The following is a 25,184-nucleotide window of genomic DNA, read 5'->3' as shown; positions in this document are numbered from 1 at the left end:
AGTCCTCTATAAGACCACGCAAGGTCGTCTCACAGCTATGTGACTTTCTGTACGCTGACATTTTCCAGTACAGGAAGACAATACATACAAGGTAAAGAAGTCTAGTGTATTTAATGATTAAGGCAGGTACAGATTGAGAAGTTTAAAGTATTTCTCCATGTTACTGGTCAAAAGAATGGCTGGTGGGTTAACTGCAATCCGGCGTTTTTAATTTTTGGTACTCAGTGCAGCGTTAGGTACTCCTTCATTAATTTGTCCAGGTAAAACTCTGGTTGCCTTTACATTACTAAAGGAGAAATTCATCACCTGCGACCTGACGCTTTCGATGGTGTTTTGCTCGGATTGGAAAAAGAGAATGTAGATTCTGGGACCGAACATGCATCCCAACATACCAAACGAAGTTGCTAAAGTTGTAGTACAAGATACAATTGTCACGTACCAGCTCTCAAAAGCAAACGCCACAGGGTAATATGCCAGCGATGACAACAGTAGAATGTACATAGAGAATCCTATGTATTTTGTCTCGTTAAAGTTCTCGGGAATTCCTCTTGCTTTGAAAGCGTAATACGTACACAGGAAAGCCACAGTGAGCGTGTAAGCACAGACTGCGATGAACAGTGCAAGGCCGACGTTGGTATCAAATGGTTTGCACACAAGAAAGATGTACTCATCTACGCGGACGATTTTATTACGCCTCGGGGGGTCAAGAAAGATCCACAGGGCCAATAAGCAAAGGAAAGCTAAATTCATACCTGAGAGAAAGATACCCTGCCTTGTTAGGGTTTTGTAACACGGTGTAAACAACTGTGCCACTTTATCGACCTCAAAAACGCTTGCTATTCGCATAGTTTTCAAAAAGAGCACTGTGATACAAAGATTGAGACCAAAATAGCGCCAGAAAAATGTTGCGGTGCAAAGTGAATGGCTGGGCTCAGAAAGTTCGAGGACGGCTAAAATAAGGAGAGCTGAGATACCAAATAGCAACAGAAAAGAGATCTCTCTGTTAGAGGCCTTAACGACTGGGGTGTTGAAAAACTTGATGTAGAAGCCTCCTACGAACAATATGAGAATAAAACCGAGGGAAGCCACCACTGTTATGGTGATTCCATAGACATTTAAATGCGTGATGTTGATGAATGGTAGCTTTTCACACCTACTGCGCTCCTCGTTTGACATTGTCTCTGGGTCACACTTAGTGCAGTTAATAGATCCGACTTTGGTACTGACAGTTCCTAGTGGACACTTTATACAATCCCAGCAACATGGCTCGGTTTTCTCCCTTCTGGTACCAGGTAAACATTCTGATGAACAGGAGGATAACGGGGTGAAGGGAGTTCTCCATCGTAGCCTGGACAAATCTACTTTGAGTTTGGGCGTGTTTTTTTTGTCCCAGGAACCAACCAGAATATTTTTGCGGGCAGCGTCGGTGGTTGAGTCAAGCTGATAGTTTATGATGTCGTATGAAGCTGTTAAAGGATCGAAACTCGTCAAAGCGCACCTTGCCAGTCAAACCGTCAAAAGTGATATTTCTGAGATATTTCTCCAGATCACGGCCTTTGACAGTCGGCTTGACTGGAGGACACTTTCCTCTTTTACCATCTTCATGTATAGTAAGAGAACAGCGGTAAATGTTATCTAGGGCGTGTGCAATAGAATAAACAGCGTCAATGAGATACGATACGAAAGAGTCGCCTATCTTTTGCGGCGCATGGTGTACCGTCAGATTTGCTTCGCAAAGTGCGAGCCCAGAATCGTCGGAGTTTGTGGCTGAACAGTTGAAATGCAATCTCCAGAACTCTTCCCACCAGTCCGCGCCTCTTTCGATGCTTTTGGCAGGTGTGATCGTCTTAAGGTGCTCTTCAAATTCGAGAACAGAATAGTCATGTGGAATTATTCCCAAGGAGCCGTTTATTATAGTGAAGTGAGAGTCGAGATATAATGTTCTATTCGTGGCCAGAGCGTCGCTAAGTATCCAAGTCTTTTCTTCAAGATTTTGAACAGCTGCTTCCTCAAAAAAATGCTCTTCCGTTATCGCCAGAAAGCCAAACAATGATCACTGCGATTTCAGACCTCCTTTTAATCTTGAGAATAGTTTCCTTCGTTTTATTCTTATAGCTTAGCCGCGGAATGTACTCAGAAAAAGCAATGCAAAATGTTCCACTGTTGTAGGACACTTTTTCCAGGGCCGAAATACCGTTATGTCCATAAGAATCATCCAACCCGACAGCCGCCACGTATGTCCAGTTAAAGAGCTCTATGATGTCTGCCATGACCTCTGCTTGCCAGTTGTCTGGTGGAACTGCCCTGAAAAAGTCTTTGTACATTTGTGAACTTAACTCATTGCTTGTTGCACTCGGGCTGATGGCAGGAATGTCAGAAACCTGAAGAAGACTTCCTAATAGCACTGCGCTGCCGGAATCGGTAGGGCCAACTAACGCTGAGATGGTCTTGGTTTTGGTTTCGTTGACATATCTTGTGAGGGAGGTGCTGATGTTTTGGTTAGACATATGTACTGGATCGCCATCACACATGAAGTCATAGGCTATTTTCATGGCTCGAGCACTGCTCCGACAGTAGTCTCTTAAATCGTAGCCGATTGTCACGTTCGGTAAAATACTGGAATTCTTGTTAATTTTCTCAATAGCGAAGATCGTAGCCTCTACGTGTCCCAAACCTCTGGTAGAAAGCTCAGTACATTGATCATTAGGGCCAGGATAGTGGATGTTGAGTAGACCACCGACCATAACGTCGCCATCTTTATACTTTCTATATCCGTCGTTTGAAGATTTAGTGGAAGAAATAGCAGTATAAAGAGAGGCGGTCTTAAGATGCCTGAAAGCATTATTTTTTTCCTCCACTTCATCGGCCTTGTGTGGTTTGCACTAAAACAAATTAAAGGAATATAGATTTAACCTTGCGAACAGTTTTAAGAAAAATATGCGTTCAGAAAGAAGAACGGCTTTCTCAACAACAGTCAGACATCTGTTGCGCAAACTTGTTTTTGTAACTTGCTTAAAAGTTCCCGATATCGTTTCCCCAAATTATTGTAAATCTGGCGTATACTAAAAAACCTTCACATATTTTTAGCAGTGAGAGTAACCTTTTAATCTATTAACACGGAGTCACCCAAAGGGTATCTGCGATTTATAGAGGTCTTTATAGTGTTGGCTGCCATGTGCAAATGAGTTACTCACTTTCTTATAAGGCAAAAGGAAGATGATGCAGTCTTCTTATGATGCATTTCGCCGTAATACATTATCGAATTGTTTTGTGACGTCATCACTTTAAAGATGGATGTATTCAGTAAATGACTCGATCAAGCTCCCGTCTTTGAGGAAGACACAGACGTGATTTATATGCACTCTTGCGATTTGAATACCGACTAATTTACGGTACCCTCTTTGCAGTTTTTAAGGCTGAATGTGGTCTTGCGGCCAATTCTTTTTTGTCAGTTCTTTGCTGGAGAGGCGTTAGTAAGCTTAAGCTTATATGTTATCAGCTAACAGGCGAATTTTGGATAGACTCGACGGCGTGAGATTTGTATTCATTGTACAGGTTACTGAAAAAGTTAAAAAAAAACTCAGTTTTCTTTTCGTAGGCAAATGAAAACTATTCATTATGAAATTGTTCTTCGAGGAATTCAACCTTCTTTTCTTCACGGCGGAGGGCATGGCCTGTTTTGATATGCAACCAAGGTGGCGACGTCTTGGAGCATTTTGAGGTGCATGTTTACTCTATGGTCAAGGAAATCTCGTCTTTAAAAGGAAGAAATTTATGTATTTATAAATGTTTCATAGACGTTTATAATTCATTTTGGTATCGGTGTTTAAAGAAAATTACAAAATGTGCTCCGATTGGAGATGGCGTGATTTTGTGTTGAATTTTGCCGTGTGCTCAGCCGATTTTCACTCGCGTAAACGGATCCACGATCTAGTTAGTGTTACGCGGATTGCTTTTAAGGATTAACTACTGGATTGTTTTCAATAAAATTTTACATAAATAATTTTTCTGTCTATTGTTTTGTGTTTGTTCATTCAAAACATTGGTTCAAAGCGCGATCGTAAGACCAAGTTGACTTTTTTATGCTACTTACATTACACGCATCATTTCTGCGAGAGATCAATTTTTGTGAATTTTTGGGCACTTTTCGAGACGCAGCTAATGGATTTTATTTAAAAATGTGTTTTACTGATTATTCTAGTTGTATAAAGAGATAGTTCTTTACACCTTTTTTATTTATATTTTCACCCTACGTACGTTTTACTCATGTTTACTTCACAGGTGGGTCTTCGAGAAGTCGGGCAGTCGTCTGCCAATGGCTTAAAACGGCCATGTTCAATTTCGATTTGTTGATTTTTGAGTCGAGGTACAACGAGGTCCATTGTCATTCCTTTAAATTATATCCCTTCCTCCCTTCAAAAATTATTATGGTTTCACAGAACCTCAAGTATTGTAGTAGGAAAGTAACACATTTCTTGAAGTACTCGACTGTGACAGTGAAGATAATACATACATACATATCAGAGGAGGATCGAATAGTATCCCATGATGCATTTTTCCAGAAGCATCACGCAATATCGCAGTCGTAACAGATTCCATCTTGAAATAAGGTCGTTTTCTCGTCGGCTTTTTTCTCACTCGATTTCCAGTAAAAGTAAAAAAAATTACATTATTTCGTTATTTGACATGATTTCTCCGATTTGCAATGGCTTAAGAGCGAAGTTTCCACTTAGAAGCATTTATTTTCACGGTTTCAATTAGTCTTCCCATCACAAAGTGTTGAGTGACCCACAACCAGGTCATGAATATTCGAGATTTTTTGGAATATATGTTGAAATCTTCCAAATGTGGACCTCACGCCAGCAAAATGAAGTCCTGAATATTGTACAGGCCAAGAAGTACCCAGAAGTACCCACATTTTGAAGACTTTTTTGTCGACCAAAGATGGCTGAAATTTCGAATCTTTTATCACATTTCAACGCCATGTGTCATAATATATGTGTAAAGCCTGATGAAGGCTACAATCTGTTGGGCGCTTTTGAGAGCGCTTTATGCCGAAGCAATCACTTTGTATTTTCAAAGAGGTTATTTTTAAAAGGAATTTGACTATAATTATTTCAATTCGAAGAAGGAGCGGTGTATAACGGTGTGTTTCAGTGTGAAAAGAACCCAAAGAAAGGTACCACGCAGCATGCAAGCCGGCACAACGTAAACTGAAGCCTGCTCAGAATTTGAAAAAGAAACATCAGAAACTTTATTTATTCAAAAGAACAGATCAGTATTCTGGCCAGGAAATTTCCTTGAAGATTGCTTGAGTCAGTACCGGGTAGACTGTGATGCGAATTGTTTGTCGCATCGATAGGTTAAATTTTATTTGTAACTGCCATTGTAAACTTCAGCTCCTTTGAGCGCGATGCTGTAATAAATTCTCCTTTGGTAATTAGCTTCACAGCGTAGCGGATGTTTTGTTGGAACCACTTTATAGATCAGTCATAGTTTTGGTTCTCCTCTGGCCCGGGTTCTCCTAGTGAACCTAGCGAAGCTTATCTATTGCGAGTCTTATAATTTGTGTTTACAGTGCGACCGAGCGCGGCACAAGTAGTTCTCGACAGATCAGTGAAATACATGTAAAACCCTTTTCAGTCAAAGCAACGCTGAAATTCTCCTTTAAAGCACAGTGAATATAAGCCAACTCGATAATCTCAAAAGCAGAAGCTGCTGAACCGAAACATGTTTGGAAACCATCCACATCGAGCACTGCCATCGATGTTCACTTTGCGCGTGCTGAAGATTACTGATCATGATGTGTCACGTACGCAGTGATAATATAACACGAATCGAGGTGCATCATGGGATACTATTCGATCGTCGTCTGCATACATATATACATACATGCACACATACATACATACATATACACTTTATTTATTCTTGAAATTTACAGAGTAGCTGTAGAGCTAATATCTTCGAGAAAATAAGTTAAAATAAAGTAAAATATGCTATATTACAATTCCAATATTGTTTATAAACTATATACAAAATTATGCATGCAGAGGGAAATAAGTAACTTGTAGATCTACTGTGGAAAAGATTCAGCTCTCTTTTCGTGAAAATAAGAAATTTAATTACTATACATTAATAACTTGGAAAAGTCGCTCAGTATATCAGTTCGGTGCCAATCAAAAGGAATGACACGCTACAAACTCACTTCTAGACGTCAAACAAGTTCTTTTAAAAGATCGAAAACTCATCTCCGACGATCACAATGTATTTAAAATGGCCACGTTTCACGCGAAAAAACGCGAAAAATTGCCGCACGGAATCATGGGAAGTCTGCATAGCCCTCCTTTGGTAAGGCACTAAATGAGGGTCTCAATGGGGTTAACCGATAGGCGTAAAACGGCCAAAAATTTAGCCGATAGCCGTAAAAATTTAAAAAATTTAACCGTTAGCCGTAAATAGCGTAAAAATGAGTTCACCGTAAAAGAAAGTGTTCCCTAGATTTGCTACTTTTAAGGAAGGTACTAAACTCACTTATGGGTGCGTTTTTTATTTCCCGGCTAGTGTGACTCCGTGCGAACGTTAGGCGAAGTGCCTTTTAGGTGTTAACGTAACCAAGACCTAGGCTCCATTTCCGACGCCTTCTTGGGGAACTAATTTTTTCCATAGCGAAAGTGTGGCTTCTTGCTGGGGATTAATATTTGCAATTTTCAGGAGGCCGTGCCCTCAAAACAGTAGTGAAACAACACGCAGAGATGTCACTGTTTGTAAAACACGTTGCCGATAAACAACATTTCCCTGTTTTTCTCGGACGCTACGGTAGACATCGCCATGCCTAGTCCCTGTTCGGCGTCTTCCCACGCAATCTCGGTCAAGGCATTTCAGTGGCGAACTCGCTCGGACCACATGACCCGAAAGGCATCAGCCGCGCGGAATAATGCGGCCTACGGACAAGGCAACGTCAAGACAGTCGTTCCGTACAGTCCTTCGCTATCATTAAAAACACTGGACACGGGAATTTTGTTATTGGCCGTTTTCACACTAGACCTAGAAATGGATCATCCGTCTGAGACTAGCCTGTGTACAGTCGCGCCCTTCCCACAGACACCCTTTGTCCGATTTTTTTCTGAGGGGAGGGGGCGGCTGTACACAGGCTATCTGGAACGGATAATCCTGTCTTCAAAAGTCAGGCGGATTGTTTATTCAAAACTAAAACTATTCCATTGCCAAATTAAGACGTATCACCTATCTGACGCGAATCATCAAACGGATAACCCGTCTCACACGAATAATCCTTCTTTAGTGTGAAAACGGCCATTTCTGTTATAATGAATGTCGCGCCCCGGCCTTGAGTTGGGCGTTCGCGTGTCTGCTTTTGCTTTTTCACAAAGATTATTTTTAAATTGACTATTGACATTTCTATGTGTAAAATAATATCAGAAGTGCAATACTTTATAAAAAGTATGATCTATCAAATGTTAAAATTTTTCAAAAGAATAGCTTATTTCATCCCGAGATGATCCGAAGACCTTTATTTTGATTTAAAGATACAAAAAAATACAGGTTAATTAATATTAACTTTTTGAAGCAAAAGAAGTTAATTTTTAACTTTTTCGTTAACCGTAACTGAAAAAAATTAACCGATAGCCGTAGAAGAGCCAAAATTTTAGCCGATAACCATAAAAGCCACCACCCCATTGAGACCCTCCTGAATGAATGAAAAAAAAAAAAGCACAACATTATTGCTCTAGCCATTTCTACATGTAAAAACTCATCAGGCTTCTTACACCTTATATCGCTGGACAGCAGAAAACATCCCAGATTATGTGAACGAAGAATTTAAGAGCAGCCGTCTAAATGACATTGAACTCGGATATCGGCTGCAGTTACATAAGTGAGCAATGGAGGAAAACTATTTCTTTGGGCGCGTACAAATTAAAGCTTGTTATGACGTTGTCTAAACTCTTACGACGGCTGGTTTTGCACAACAACAGCACGGAAGCTATTCTAATGTATGGATTGTCTTTTATAATTTTTATACTGTTCCAGCTGAGTTCCGGTGAAATTGTATTTCTAATGGTTGAGTGAAATAATGTCGATTCACAGTCTGGGTATATATATCCACGTCTAAGCCTAAACATTGGAAATTTTCCCTTAAGGGTTTAAGGTCTGGCTTTTGTGAAATTGTTTTTAAAAAATTCAGTTGTTAATAAAGCAGATAACCGACACCGACCCTGTGGAGTGTCATTGAGATATCATCTGGCGCGGTAAAAGCGTGGGAACAGAAAACGAAACGCTTTTTGGCTATCGGGATATGTTATGGGAAAAAGTTGGTTGAACAAAATTAAAGGGAATAAAGGCACGTCTTATTCGCTGCTGAACCGATGCAAGATGAATGAATACTAAGTATGACTTTATTGATCATGTGACTGATGCTTACACCCAGAAGGCCTATCAAGTACTTTATTAAAATTTTTTATTTTAAATAAAAGCGAATACGAGTCTGTAAACTCGGCGATTTTTTTCCGATTCTGGTTCTCTTAATTCTTTGCCTCGGAAACCGAAATCATTGGGATGCTAGCACCCGTGATAGTCTCCGATCCATAAGAATAGAAGGGAAAAGACGAAAAAGCCTTAATTCTCTATAAATTTCTCTTTAATATCGATTTATAGTCACAACAGAATATTTCATTTACAATGTCATATGCAGGCGCTCTCAATATTAAACATTGTTGTATTTACATCTTGGAGGTTTCGAAACTATATTTTTTAAAGCACTTCATTCAACTTACAAATCATAAGTTATAGTTAACAAAACGTTACAGTTACAGAGATCATTTTGGTTTTCTTATAACAGAGGGAAAGAACAAAAAAAATGGTAAAGCGAACAAAACTATTTGACATTTTTTGTTAGAAATTCTATTTTTTCTGTATTTATCTTGTTGCCCCGACTTATTCACGAAGTTTTTCTCTAACAATATTTTGTAGCGAACTAGGAATATGAAGTCTTCAAACTGAAATTTAACACCATCATTAGTGTATAGGAAGTTCTTTTGTGTAATACGAGATGGTTTAGGACTAAGAAGTGACAAAAAGAGTGAAATGTGCCATTTAAAAACGAACATCTGAATCTGAACGTTGAAGTTCTTCCTCACTGGGAACTAAACCAAGTACATGTAAACTATAATTAACACTTCTTCATGCGAAAATTTTGAAAAGGACTGAAGGCAGGCTCGGGATTGGGGATCGTTCGATTTTCTTCAACAAGTTGAGTCAATGTCGCTACGCTTAAATGAGGTAAAAACAAGGCTTCTGACAACAGCAAAAAAAAATGAAGAGTACCGATCATTTTTGAAATAAAATTAAGGATGGATTTCCTAGACCAATAAATACTTAAATTTTGATCACCAGACCGTTCTGTGTACTAAAGTTAATCTATTGTGGTCTGCATATGGTTTCTTGGACGAAACTTTCAAAACTAACAATTAAGTTATACCCATAAAGCCAAGAGCCATAATATAAAGCTGAATCACGTTGAGCTACAAAAGGGGTATTTTTCGTGACGTCTATATCTTACCTTGATGCTTCTGTTTGAGAGACGATCTGCTTTAAAACAATAAATTCCCCAAAATTCTCATTAAGTGACTGTGGGTTTGGACTTTTTATCCTTAGACGGCTTTCAAGCCGTTATCTTCTTGCTTGGTCTTAAATTTCAGAAAGAGTAAAGAGCCTGATGTCGTGTTTACATTTTAGCTTTTACCAAGGTAAAAGTTTACTAAGGTCAAGTTACTTAACCTTGGTACATTCGTCCAGTGTTTACACTAGCTCAAATAAATCAAGTTGATCTGTCAACATTTCCGCTATCTGCATTATCCACGTTATGAAATCGAACTGGCGGGAAATTCTAAAACCATGCTCGCTTCAAGAAGTAAAGCGGTGGCTTTCGTGGCCATTGGTTTTTCTTTCTTAATTCAAGAGCCGCAAACAGAAACGTCAAGATTTCGTAAGATGTTGATGTTACAACACCTCAAGAGGTCGAGGCGAAAGCGGATGGTTTTACTCCAAATTGCTTTTTAAGAAAAAGACGAGCTAGACGTGCGTGGGCATGGCCGCGAAACCAGTTCTGGTTTGAGAGCCTTTTACAAGGAGATTTCGTGGAGGATAGGTGGAAAGAAAATTTCAGGATATCAAGGCGTTCCAATCATTCTCTGACTTCTCTGTTATCTGCCATGATAGAAACGCTTGGCCGAAAACGTGACAATCGCACGATCTGCTCACCGCGGGATGTGACATATTACACCCCACAAGCGGATATATCTGTCATCTTGACCTTGGTTACCAACCTTAACCATGCCTGATCACAGGGTAATTACGACTTTTACCTTGATCAAATTTCTTTTGTCTTCTGCGGCATTTACCAAGGTATCAGTTAGCGTTTACACACGAAAAAGGTTTACCTAGGTAAGTAAACTCTCGTACGTCAGTAAACCGTTCAAGTCTAAACACGGCATGAGTAACTTGACTTTCTGAATAAACTACGTCCTATTAACCCTCGCATTCTACGTACCCATATTTATGTTAGCACCTTAAATGAGTGAAAATCGTCATGCGACATTAATGCTAACTAATTTTCGCTTTACAAGGTAGTATCCATTATTATATATCATCAGTTAGATAAAAGTTTTTATGTTTACCTGCAATTGCTCTATATTCACAATTTGATGTTCCTGTCGGCTTATGGACTTCATTGGCAGAGAAAAGGGGCAAACCCGATTTTGATATAACTATATTTCGTCCTACTATTCCCTTTTTCCATGACGAAACTACTATTAGGCGAATTCAAATCAGACAAGATACCACTGACAACAAAAATCTTGATCACGTGAGCGCAAAATGTTTGTTAAGTTTCAAAAGGATCACGTGGAGAGGTCGGATGTTTCTGATCGAAATAAAAACATCCAACGCTCAAATTATTTGTCGTCACTTCAATGATGATTAATAGTCCTTGCCTAGTGTTGATTAATTTCTGGTTGTTCGTTAATGATAAAAGACAGTTTAATAACTTTTGTAGATTAAAACGTTTGTCAGTTGCATCCTGTATCTGGCAGAGTAGTTGCTGGTGAAATTAAAACCCTGGTTCCTAAGGAAGATACAATAAAGGAAGTAAGCATTTATTTCTGGCACAGCTAAACTTTATATCCAATTTTCGTGGCCAAATTAGCTTTGAGTAAAAGATGAATCTTGGTATATTGAATCTTGGAGATAAATATAGATTATTTTTCTTTTTATTTCTTTTTCTTTTTTGTAAACGATAACAGTTACCTGTAATGAATTGTAAATGTAATGTATTGTAATTGTTTGTGTGTGCGAAATAAAAAAAAAAAAAAAAAAAAAAAAAGATGAATCTTGGTAACAGCTGTATTTCATTTTGTGGCGGCAATGATCACGAAAGGATAAAAATGTAAAACAAATACATTTCCAAATCTAGCATAAGTTTTTACGCTTAAATTCACCTGTCAACGTTTCGACCAATCTAAAACTAGATTGGCTCTGATGCTTGACCAATCTCAACGCAAAGTCTTTATGTATTTTGGAAAGCACACGTGATAACCTCCATAAGAAAAAAAAGCACGGGAGCCTAATTTCTGTATAAATATTTCTTAAATATTAATTGTTATTTAAAACTGAATCATTGGATAATGCAATTTTAGAGCTACCAGAAATTAGCAAGGCTCTATTACATTAGTGCTGTTATGTCACGATCTCGTCTTAACAAAAAACTAACTAAAAAGAGATCCTCATCACTTACCAATCTTCGTCGGTATAAATGTTTTTAATAACTGCTGTGTGTGTTGACAGAAAATATGAAAAGCAGACAGTTCACTGACTTGATGGCAATATTGAAGATTAATCAAAGCCTTTATTATGCATGCACACAACACCCTGTAGATGACTACAGTCGAACCCTGCTTATTAATTTTCGAACTCGGTTAATTCGAAGTCCCCGCTATTTCGAAGGAAGATCGAATTCCTGTGGATTTACCCTTATGTTTTCAGTCATTTACTATCAGCTATTTTGAACTCGGTTATTTCGAATTCCCCGCTATTTCGAACGCATCGTTCTTTCCCTACACCTTAAATCAACCCCGTTACTTCGAACTTGTCAAAAACAGAGTACGTACATAAGAGCACAGCTGGAAACTTATGAATTTCATTTGAGCTCGTGTTGCGTAATTAAGAGTAGTTGTCTGTAAGATTCGAACTATTTTGAAAAGTCGCTGCCACACTTTCTCACCGAATTGGCTAAAAATTAGTATGTAGACTTGATTTAGGGTCTTTAATAAGGAATAGGTAACATTCGGTTCTAAGTCCTGAAAGTGCAATTTTGTTTTTGCTAATTAGATTTATTAGTCTTGAAGCCATTTTCATTGCCGTCCCCGCTTAGCATTACACGATCTAATTTTTTTTTGTTTACACGTATTATTAACCAGAGCTTCGCTTTTAGCCCTGGCTAAATCTATATATTAGAAACTACTTCGAAACTGAGTGGGTATACTTTTTCAATTTTTTACACCCGCAAAATTCACAGAAATTCAAAGGCGTATATCTCTCTTGCCACATCGCATTGAAGCTTGCCACTCTGCCTGACTACTGATTGTTTGTAGTTAAATCGAGTTCGTTAATAAAAAAATTGGGCAAATTTAACGGAGCAGGAACAAAAGTCCTGAATGGAAGAGTGTTCTAGCGCGGACTTTGTCAATAGGCTTTACACCGAATACTCGCCTAGTGTTGCCAAAATTACAATCGATAATAGAGTTTTCGTCACTAAATCTGAGTGATCTGCATAATAGAATTAGCCTCTGTAATATAAGCGATAGCTCTGCTGCTAAAAATAGTAAAAAAAGGTAGATTGCCTAAGGAAAGGGAAAATGAATTTGTTATATTTATGCTGCGACGCGTAAATAAAATGCAATCATCACAGTCGATCTGGAATTTTCCTGATTTTCCTCCAGTTCCTTTATCGAAACTAGAGCTTTTAAGATTAACCATAATAATGAAAATTGAAATGCATTACCTTACTCGACGGCAAAGATGCCAATTAATATTTTCCCCCGTATATCGCGGGTCGATCGTCACGTTCCTGGCATGGCGTTACAACTTAGCTTCAAACAACTGAATTGAAGAATCCGTGAGAATCTTAGCCAGGCAATAAATAATGGAAGTTGATATAAGTTATCATTATTAGTGAGCGAGGATGCGATGATAGTTCCAGCTACATGTATTTACAGCGTTTGAAGATTCCCTCAAAACTCATGAGACATGAGCCCTTGAAATAAACATCATTGCTTCCGGTTTTACAAATTGGGTGTTAGCAAAGTAATAAATAAACTCATTCTATCTTGTACACCATTAACAACGGTTATTTTGTTTCAATCACGAATCTCGTTTTGAGGAGATTATTAGTCTTTCGATAAAGTGTTTTGTGATAAACAGTAAAACTGGTTTGGAAGGGGTTGAGAAGAATAAGGGATGAGCACAGGAGATAAGAAAAAAGTCACCCTACCGAGGGGCTTTAAAACTGTGCGTAGATGCCCCACCCAAGGGACAATTCCAGATTTTCCTTTTTTTTGAAAAAGTTAACAAAGGCGGGTCCATGCATGGATAACTCAAGAGAGTCCTAATTCCAAATAAAGGAAACAGCAAAGAAAATTTAGTAAGCGACTAGAGTGCTCGCGAACAATAAGGGTGTTCTTTCACTGAGTGATTAAAGATGTGTCTGCAGTTTAATGTAAAATCATTCACCATGCTCACGGACCTTTCGACAACAAAAGTGTACCGATTGATGTAGTGGTAAAAAACGAACTCTTTTTACTTTAGGACGATGACGTCATCGTACCAAAGGCGTCTTCACTCTGGCATCCTCAATTTCTAACCGTCAAAGCCTAATTTTCTCTGCTCGTCCACTCAAAAAGGCCTCTGAAGACAAGTAGTGGTAATGTGCTTGTTAGTAAGACGTCCAACAAGCTGTGCCCATCGAACATAATCTTGTCTGGGCTCGCTTAAAAAATTGCACTTGATCAGAAGCCTTCAAGTTCATTCTCCGCCGCGACAACTTCATGATCTATTTTAATGGGTGGTTTTCTGGAACTATCCTATGGCTTTTTTTTTCTGGTAGTCACTATATTAGAGAGCAGGTTTCAATGTCTCTCCAGCAAAAGTCTCTATCAGGAGCGTAGCCAGGATCAGGTGTGAGCATAATTTTCAAAACTTACCCTAACTTCTTACTCAGTTCCGGCGTAACGTTCCCCAATTACATTTGGTAATTCTGTTAACTAGGTGAGGTAATGCGTGGATGAAATGGCACTTGCAATCGGTGCGAAAATTAGGTTAGACGACTCTCAAGTTTTGCTGACACTTTCTACCTTAGAAAGGAAAAGTGAATTTTTGCCTTCCCCACTCCGTGTAAAAAATGTTGGTTCGGCTGTTCAAACTACTTTTAGAAAACAACAAATTACCCAACTTTCATTTTTAATAAAGGTATAAGGGCACGAATCCAAATTGTTTTCAAATGTTCTTCAAAATGTACAGCATGCAAATGAAGTGTTTCACTGATTTTAACACGAAGATTTTGAAGCAATGTCTAGTGAGTACGGGAGATAATGCTCCATCGTAAAAATCTGAAACTGAAGAGAAAAATCTTGTGTATTAGGAGTACACATTTTAGTTATTTATCTAGTTGTGAAAAAACACAATTTGTTTCTTCTTGAATGTGTTATACTCTCATCCAGTTGTTTTCAGTCTTTCCGATATGCCCGCGGGATATCGAAAGTTACCGTAAAAGATCGATTAAGCGCCGCGGCCCTTATTTCATTTTCCATGTTAAATTTGCGGCGCTTATTGGGGAGCGGCGCTTATTTCAACAACGGGTAAAACACTAAGGGGAATATCGAGAGAACTCAGAGTTGGGCAAGAATGAAAGGACGAATATGCACACCTCGAACTGTTATATGAACCTGGTTTCGAAGGTTTCCGTACATTAAAACTTACATTAGAACTCACGAGTGGGTCGTGGTCTTGTTTGTCAAGCGATGTGGTTTTGATATCTTTTTATATCGAGTGCCGTATCAAAGGTGGGGCGTTTATTTATAAATCAAATGAGCGCTGCGGCGCTTATTCGAGAGCGGTGTTTATTCGAGTAGCGGCGCTTAATAGATCATTTACGCTAACTACACCAATGTAATAGTTATTCCAGTGGCGGTTGTGAAGGTGATGTTGACAATAGGTAACTTCTCACGCCCAGTGTGCCCTTCATTTGACTTTGTTTCTGGCTCACACTTTGTACAGGTGGTTGATCCAATGTCGGTGCTGATAGTTCCAGGTAGACACTTTTTACATTCCCAACAGCATTGCTCGGTGATTTCTTTTCTAGTGCCAGGCAAGCACTCTGAGGAACAAAACGAAAACTGAGTCGAGAAGCTTTTCCATTATAATCCCGAGACATTTAAATTGAGTGTAGGCGTACCTTCTCTATCCCAGACTCCAATCCGAATCTTTTTACGAGCTCCTTCTGTGGTTGATCTACTTCGAAATTAAATAATGTCGTATGAAGCAGATAAAGGATCACCAAACATGTCAAACTGAACTTTGCTAATTAAACCATCAAAACTAACATTTGGGAGATACTTCTGTAGATCACGTCCCTTAACAATCGGCTGTTTCGAGGAAGAACTATCTCTATTCGTAATTAAATAGTGGTTAATGTTCAGTCTAGAGTGTGCGCAATAAAGTAAACAGCGTCAATGTCATACGACACGAAAGAGTTCCGGATCTTTTTTAGGGCATTGTGTAGCGTTAGATTTGATTCGCAAGTTGGAATTCGTCCCAGATCAATTGCTGAGCAGTTGAATTCTAATCTCCAGAATTCCTCCCACCACTCTCTCCCTCTTTCAAGGCTTTTTGCAGGGGTGATAATCTCAAGATGCTCTTCAAAGTCGGGTACGGGTTAGTCATGTGGCTGTATTCCTAACGAGCCATTAAGCATTGCGAAGTTAGGGTCAAGTAACACAGCTTCTTCAGAGGTCAATGCGTCGCTGAGTATCCAAGTCTTTTCTACAAGGTTTTTACCCGTTGCCTCTCGAAAAAAATCTCTACCATAATCGCTTGCTAGCCAGACGACGATCACTCCGATATTAGACCTGAGCTTAATCTTAGCAACCGTTTGCTTGATCTTATCATGATAGTCTCGTCGTGGGATGTGCTCCGAAAAGGCAACGCAGAAGGTTTCTCTAGTGCCCCAATACCATTCCGTCCGTAAGAGTCATCCAAACCCACAGCCGCCACGTATGTCCAGTTAAAGAGTTCTATAATGTCTGCCATGACCTTTGCCTGCCAGATGTCAGGTGGAACTGTTCTGAAGAAGTTTTCGTGCAATTTTAAACTCAAGTCTACGCTTGTGGCAATTGAGCTGATGGCAAGAATGTCAACGACTTAAAGAAAGCTTCCAACCAGCACTGCGCTGGCGGAAGTGTCAGGACCAATAAGCACTGAGATCGGCTTGGATCCGTTCTGCATGGTATTGTCCGTTGCAGAATTATCTTGCATGAAGTCATAGGCTTATTTTCACAGCTATGTTCGTGCTAAAACAGTAGTTTCGTATGTCATATCCGAGTGTCACGTTCGGAAGAAGAACGGGATTATTGTTTATGCTTTCAATAGCGAATATTATAGCTTCTACATGCCCCAGTCTAGTTGTGAAAAGATTACCGCAGTGATCATCACCCTCTGGTAAGCGTATGCTGAGCAGATCCCCGACTATTACGTCGCCATCCTTGTAAGCTCTAAAATCGTGGTTGCAGGATGTTTGTGGAATAAACGAGGATATAAACAGAAATAGTCTTAAGAGGCTGGAGAACACTATACTTCTCATGCAAGTCATGGTCTTTATATGCTGTGCAGTACCCTGGAGGAAAATCATATTGATAGACATTTGGACATGCTAACATGATTCCCCTAAAATATTAAAGTATCAAATTATTATCTTTAGGCCGTTTTGTCCTTTTCGCTCATGTTTAACAAACGGAAAAGGAAATATCAAAGGAATTTGGATATGGCCTTAACAACATGATTAACATATACCCTTGCTTAGTCTTATTTCATTGTGAATAATATTTCGTTAATTAAAAGGAAGGATTGTCCGACGGCGGTTTTCACCTTGCTGAGGATGATCGACGTTTACCCTTTACTGGAGGAAAAAGGTGGCATCAAACGTTTCAGTAACTGTGACTATGATACTTTACTTGAGCGGGCCGATACACCCAGCCTGGCAAATACGAGAATTAGCAATATGATGATGTGTATTTTGAAATGCATTAATTAACTTTATTAACTATCCAGAGTACCTTAAAGAGGTATTTCAGTTTAGCACGACTGAATATAAGGGTACTTCCTTATAAGAGGCTAATGGGGATGTGCCGCTGGATGGGGTCGCATTTTCAATAGAATTGCTAGAATGGGGTAGCACACTTTCGGATTTTTTGGGATAAGACAGTTCTTCATATTTACGGTTAGCAAACGTACCAGAATGTTTGTACTCTAGAAGAAAAGTAAAGTGTTCTTCATTCAATCTAAAAAATGGGTCAATTCATAAAAATAGAAAGTGACTAAGTTGGGATTGCGAAAATTATATATTTTCTCCAAAAGTGACTAAGGTGGGATCTAAAATTGGCCACAGAATAGACTATAGTGGGGTAGGGGCTCTGAGAGGCCAGCGACACATGTACCTACCATGCAGCAAAAATTAACCCAAGTACCCTCCCCGGGATGCCGCAGCGAAATATTGGTACTCGCTTCCCGATTCTTTTAGGAGAACCATTAGTCTGAAGGAACTTAGACATTTACTTGTTTCTCGTAGTTTCATACATTAAACGTTTACCATTACCAACGGTTTGTGTTTTCATGTAAATATGATTTTTATGTGTGATGTTGTATGTGTAACTCAACGGAGATACTAGCCTTTAGGCTACTCTAAAATCTGAAGTTAAATAAAGTTATGAATGTTTGTAGTAGTAACTTTGACAATTTTGTTACTCAAACGGTGTAAATGGTTTATCATTCGAAAAGCCTTTAAGTCAAAGCCGTAGAGGAAACATTAAAATTGAGTGAAAAAGTATTTTTGAGCATTTTGACTCAAAATGGCACACGGAAGAAACAGTAATGTATTAACTTCTATCGTCGTTTTCAAAACGACCAAAAAGAATCCTTTTGTAATTGGAGAGGTTAGAGAAAAAACTGAATTGTTGAGTTTAGAGCCCTTTCCATTCATATCCAGACAGGTCAATAAGCTAAAAAATATTGTCATATTCACAAGGTGTCTTCTGATTTTAAGACAGCAAATTTCTGAGCAGGAATTTAGTGCAAAAGGGAACTAGTACTAGTAGTAACCTTACCGATACATGAATCACATTCAGTATGCTGGGAACGGTTCTTCGCTCTGTTAATCTTGCGCCAAATTAGTGACAAAACCTGTTCTTTTTTAGTTTCACTTATATATTTTTCGTATTCAACGCAAAATAATCAACTTGGGCGATGTGAAGAGAAGTAATAAAACGATTGCTGTTTTACAATACCATCTGTTTTTGCGTGGGTCCATTTCAAATTTAAATAAACCATTAATTTTTTGGTAATCTTCTCATTGAGTGAAACCATTGGTAGTTTGACTGGAAATTTTGACTACTTTGACACTCGGTGATCGGATAAGTCCTTTACCATTTAAAGTGCTCCTACGACGAAAATGTTTTGCTTCATTTCCTACTTTTTAAAAGGTTCGAAGATATACAATTCGGGATAAATTAGATACTTGCGTTCTCCGAGTGGACATCTTTGATTGAAAACTCGCAAAAACCGTCTACCTTTTTTCGTGATACGCAACATAAAGCCAGTGAGATTTTAGTCACGTGGTCTTACCTTTTACCACATCATTTATTTTCTTGTTGTGACGTAGCAGACTAGTCTTAAGACTAATGGTTGGTTCGTTGCGTCGTTTTCAGAGTGTGAAAAATGCTTTACTTAACGTATTTATTATCTGATTCATATAAATGTGATTCAGAACAATGTTTTATTGGCAGATTGCTCTGAGATAATAAAAAAAGTCCCTCGCTATCTATCAAAGAAGGCACGCTCCGAACAAATGTAAGAACTATAGGTCCAGAAAAGATTCACTCAGCAAGCCGAAGTAAATATATGTGAGCTTACGAAGGAGAAATACCATATGTTGTGCAGCGGGACGGTTTTGTTAAACATATCGTATGCCTTGGAAACTACCAGCCGGGAGGCCAGCCTTTTGTTCACATTTTAATAATCATTGTCAAGCTCAGTGGCTCTCTTGGACTCATTTTATCAGATAATTTGGAGCAGTTCTCCCACAAGTATTGTGAACACTGCTTTTTATTCGCATGCACAGTGTATAAAGAAGGCTCTTGGCTTATTGTGAAGGGAAAGAAAAGATTTTTGAAATTTTTCATTGAGTATTTTAAGCATAACAGCAGGTGGCCGGATGTTAATGCGTCGAATACAGTAATAACTAAGTGCTTTAAGAACCGGCTAACAGGAGTTTGTCATTTTATTTTTCAGAAAAATATAAAAACCTGTTTAGCCAAGCCAGATAAGGCAAGTTTTTATGTGTGGGTTTTAGTTAGATTATTCACGAAAATTTTCACCAAAGAGTTTGACTTTGATATTGCAAGTTTACATTACAAGAAAATACTTCACTTTAGCTTAAATGTTCCTTCTCATATGTTTCGGTCCCCTTCGATGTATTAATTTAAATTTATCCTGTGAAATATGTATACAGTTGAACCTCTCCACAATGACCACCTTGGTGACACAAGAAAGCGGCGGTTGTAGAAAGGTGGCCATTGTAGAGAGGTGGCCGTTCGTGGAGGTTACTCCTAATACAGGTTACAGAATTCAGTAATATAAACGAAATGTATTTAAGCAATAGAAAACGTTTTCCGTGTTTGCATAGCCTGATATAAACACGAGAGGGGTTGGGAGAATTCGAGACAGTTATGCAAACCCGAGACGAAGTCGAGGGTTTGCATAACCGGCGAGAATTCTCCCAACGCCTCGAGTGTTTATATCAGGCTATGCAAACACAGGAAAAAAGTTTTCTATTGCTTTTATAAAATAACTTTCCCTAGAAAAAAACGCAAAACTCTTTGTATGACACTGATTAAAAGAGAAATTCTTACCAGTCGCAAAATCTTGTCCACGAAGTCTTGAACGCGTAATGAGTTCTTGTTTTACAAAAAGATGCTTTGCAAAATACGGAGTTTTCTCGCTTAAAATGTCAGCTTAAGCGAAGAAAAATTGACTCACCTTCTTTGTAACGATTTTCCATCTTTCAGCCGACGAAGGAATGGGTAAATAAAGTAAACTTGTCGAGTTTTGAACTCGAAAACTTTTTCAAATTTGGTGCTTGCGTGATTAGCGCGCGAAAAGCCAAACAACTTGACGCCACAACCATGTTTACATACTCTCATGCAAACACTGCTCTCGGCCAATCAGAGCGCGCGTACTATCTTAGTTATTTTATAAAATGTCTCAGAATAGAAACTTAAAACTATATAAACTTACAACTATATATGATTTATTTCATATATCATTAACACTATAAAAACTTCGTTTCAAAGACATCTGAACTTTTTAATTATCAGCTTTCAAATGAGATGGCAAATTACTAAAAGCTTGGATTACAGTATGAAATTGCAGCCTTTCTTTGCAGATTCTGTACGTACCTTATGAATTAAACCTTTACGCCTAGTGATGACTCGATAAAATAATTCTTAAACAAATCTGGAGCATTTTTATGGACATACTTAAACCTTCACGTAAACTCAAAGGTTGGATTATGTACACAGTCGAACCTCCACCAACGGCCACCTCTCAACTAACGACCACCTCCCTACAACGGCCACTTTTTTGGCGGACAGTCCATACATTGACTCTTGATGTTTAAACTTCCCTACAACGGCCACTTTTTCTGTCCCTAAGGTGGCCGTTGTGGAGAGGTTTAACTGTAGTAGAACGTGCCTTATGGGACACTCAGCTTTATTGGAATAACAGCTGATTGTGTGAGGCTATGTTCACACTACAGTCAAACTTCTTTAATAAGGACACCAAAGGGACAGAACCAAGTGTGCGTTTTACAAAACTGTCCGTATTATAGAGTTATCCGTAAGGATAGGTTAGACTGTACAGTCTAACCTCTCCTTACGGACATCTCTATTCTACGGACAGTTCGTTTGGTCCTAGCAATGCCAAAAATCATAGATTCCTTACCTTTATAATACGGACACCTCTGTAAAGCCGACACTTGGTTAGTCCCTCTGGTGTCCCTATCATTTAAAATAGGTCTGACTGTATATCGGATAGCTTTTGCGCCGGCACACCCGAAACTTCACTAAGCTTAACAAAGTCAAATGATTAAGTTGCATAGCAGTTTTAAGTTTCAAATTTTGCATATTCAGTTTTCTTAGGATGACAGAACAGATCGTTCTTATTTGACCAATCCGAAAAGGAATTTGAGCTCGTTATTTAGTTTGCATCCGAGGCAGCGTAATAGAGGACCGTATCATCCGCGTACATTAACTCATTGAAAGCTGTCAAACAGTTAGGTAGATCTCTGACAAACAATGAAAATTCCAAAGGGCCCATAATAGAGCCTTAATGAACTTTGAACACCATTTGTTGTGGAATGGACATATTACACCTCCTAGGAAAATAGCTGGTTGCGATCAGTAATATAAACAGTCATCCGGTGATGTTCACCTTCACAAATCCCAAATACCTGCACCTTATCAGGCCTACGTGGAAGTTATGTCATCAAATGACTGGTAGTGGAACTCTCATGTCAGTATAAATGTTGCAAAGTAAATAAGCCATTCGGCTTTGTGAGAAGTAATATATACCCTACTCACAAAACGCTAAACCTAAAATTTGTTACTATTGTTATACCAAATTTCGAGTATCCTGCCGTGATGTGGGTTCCAAACCAGCAGGAGTAGATCGATACAACTGAAGAAGAACAGGAACGTTAAACAGGCGATGACCTATGATAACCATTACGAATATAGAAGAATTCATGTCATGTCCAGGTAGTTTCTGTCAAGGTAGTTGATGTAGATAGGTGTAGTTGCTATAGTTTTTTTGCAGTTTTTGTGGTTGTTGTAGTTGTTGTAGTTTGATGTAGTTGATATAATTCCTGTAGTTGATCTAGTTTGGTGTAGTTGCAGTAGTTGCTGTATTTCTGTATTTGGTGTAGTTTTCTTTAATTGGTCTAGTTTGGTGTAGTCGTTGTAGTTAAGTGTAAATGGTGTTGTTAGGTGTAGTTGGTGTAGTTTAATGTAGTTTCTGTAGTTAGTGTAGTTGCTGTAATGTGGTGTAATTGCTGTAGTTAGGTTCAGTTTGGTGTTGTTGGTAGAGTTGCTGTAGTTGGTTTAGTTTGGCGCAGTTGCATTTGGTACATTTGTAGCTTCTGTAGTGTTGTGTACAAACTACACCAACCTGCACCAATTTTTTTCGTTTTAGAGCTACTCTTTGCATTCTGAGCAATTTCTTACTCTTTGTCAATCCTAAGTTATCGGAGCAGCTTTAAGCGTTTAAATTTGCCTTGCTTCCATGTTTCACAAATTTTAGTATACAAGTTATGAATTTCTTGTGAAAAAGGAGCCAGATTCCCCCCTCTGTGGCAGATCATGGTTTTTTAAAGAAATTCAAAATGACGGATGAAGATGATGTGTATTTCTATCTATGTAACAACAACGACATCTCGTATTTTTCTGCACCATCCTGCACTAACCTGAACCTACGTGCAGCATTTTGAAGCAACTGGCTCCAAACTACAGCATCCGCACATGTCTGCAGCATCCTGCACCAACCTTTTCCAACCTGCACTAACTTGCATCAACCTGTGCCAGCTTGCACAATTTTGCACTAGTCTGCACAATATGCAATCCTGTACCATCCTGCACCAATCTTCACCATTCTGCACTATCCTGCACCAATCTGCTCCATCCTGCACATACCTGCACAATATTGCGGTAGTCTACACCAGCATGCACCATCCTGCCCCAACCTTGACCAACATGTACTAACTTGCACCTTCGTTCAACATCCTGCACCAACATGAACCAATCTGCACCATCCTGCACTAACTTTTACCATCCTTCACAGTCCTGCACCATTCTGCACCAATCTGCATCATCCTTCACCAACTTGTATTATTCTGTACCAGCTTGCACCATTCTGTGCTAGTCTGCAACATCCTGCACTATCTTGCACTAATCTGCACCATCCTGCACCAGACGGCTCCATCCTGCACCATACTGCACCAACTTTTACCAACCTTCACCACCTTGCACCATCCTACACTATCCTGAACCAGCCTGCAACATCATGCACCATCCTGCATCAATCTGCGCCATCCTGAACTAGCCTGCACAAAAATGCACCGACCTGCACCATCCTGCTTTAATCTGCACCATCTGGCACCATCCTTCACCAATCTCCACCAACCAACACTAACTTGCACCATTCTGAGCCCTAGTGCACCATCGTGCACCAACTTTCACCATCCTGCACTTACTTGCACCTACCTGCACTTTCCTGCAGCAATCCGCACCAACCTGCACCAACGTTCACTAACCTGCATCAACTTTTACTAACTTACATCATCCTGAACTATCCTGATCCAATCTGCAACACCCTACTCCATCCTGTGTCATCCTGCGGCAATCTGCTCTATCCTGCACCATCCTGCACCATTCTGTACCATTCTACACCATGTTGCCCCAATCTACACCATCCTGCAGAATTATGGATCAATATTGACTCCAGATATAAAATATAAATCATGTTGGTGTTCCTGTTTTGAAAGTGCACTTATTTCCTGCCGGAAAAAACCTAAAATAAAGTGAAACCACAGTGAAATACGTTACTTTAGCTTACACATCAATCATACGGTCTTAAAGCCTGCGTCATCATGTCTTTCGTGCGGAATGTCACATTGGACTGATAAGGATTTATTCCCCTTTTCTTGACATAATTAACCGAACGTTTCATTTTAGGTGTGCAAAGAACGCTTCCTTTTGTCATCCCAGGAAATGCATGTAACAAATAAACTCCAACTGGATACTGGCTGAAAGGGCTCTCCTTATGTACAAAGGGATGAGGTTGGATCAATATTAAGAACATGCAAAAACTAGGCCAGGTATGTGTAATGATGAATTGTAGCTGGTGTGCAAAGGACGCTTCCTTTTGTTATCCAGGAAATGCATGTAACAAATAAACGCCAACTGGAAGTCAGCCGAAGACAGATGTATTAAAAGAAAACTATCCCAAGATGGAGCATTTCTGTCAATGAAACCTGAAAATCGGCGAATCACTGAACGGTCCTACCTAGTGGTCAAAAGTGTCATCATTATTATATTTAAATAAGGAAATATCCAGGGCAAACATGCATAATTTTAGGAATATAAAAATTTATTTGGGGTATTTGGACAAATACTTAACTTTCTATTAAGGAAGAAGAAAAATGCAATCTAAGCATGATTGGTGTTCCAGAATGACTGAGGTCTGAGTTGGTGAAAGCTGTATGTGTAGGTCATGTTCCTTAATCCGTTCATTCATTCGTCTCCGAATTCGAGTATTCGGAATTTGTCGAACTCGAGACTATGGAAAGGGTAGCAAAGACGCTGCTTTCGAACAGGCCAAGAGGTCAAAATGTCACATCATCTCAATTAAATTAGACTAGCTCATTTCGATTGGCGGAATAATGCATTTGACTTAAATCGTGCTAGCTCCGCGTTAGCAATAGATTTTTTAGAGGCCGCTTACAGTAATATATAGATTTAGCCAGGGCTAAAAGCGAAGCTCCCGTCAATAAATTCATAATTTAAATCAAACGATAAACTTGTAATCCACAGATCAGGGCACATTCATTTGACTTTTGAGGCAAAGGCTAAGTGATTTTAGAGAAAAATAATTTGACAGTCCAAAACAAATTTTACATCGAGTTATTAAATAGTCTTATTTGTACACCCAAAAATAGCAATCATGTTCGATCACAGTAGATTTGGCCTGGAAAACAAATAGACCTATTCGTGTATTGTATTTGCATTAGCTGT

At 39.0% G+C, this 25,184-nt stretch overlaps 1 pseudogene; it reads right to left on the bottom strand.

Moving 5' to 3' along the window:
• Positions 1-207: 207 nt before the first annotated feature.
• On the bottom strand, positions 208-23,373 carry LOC140925569 (extracellular calcium-sensing receptor-like; annotated as a pseudogene).
• Positions 23,374-25,184: the final 1,811 nt, after the last annotated feature.

The sequence above is a fragment of the Porites lutea genome, chromosome 2, assembly GCF_958299795.1.
Source record: "Porites lutea chromosome 2, jaPorLute2.1, whole genome shotgun sequence".
NCBI classification, from domain to species: Eukaryota; Metazoa; Cnidaria; class Anthozoa; order Scleractinia; family Poritidae; genus Porites; species Porites lutea.
This window is presented reverse-complemented; position numbering and strand designations above follow the sequence as displayed.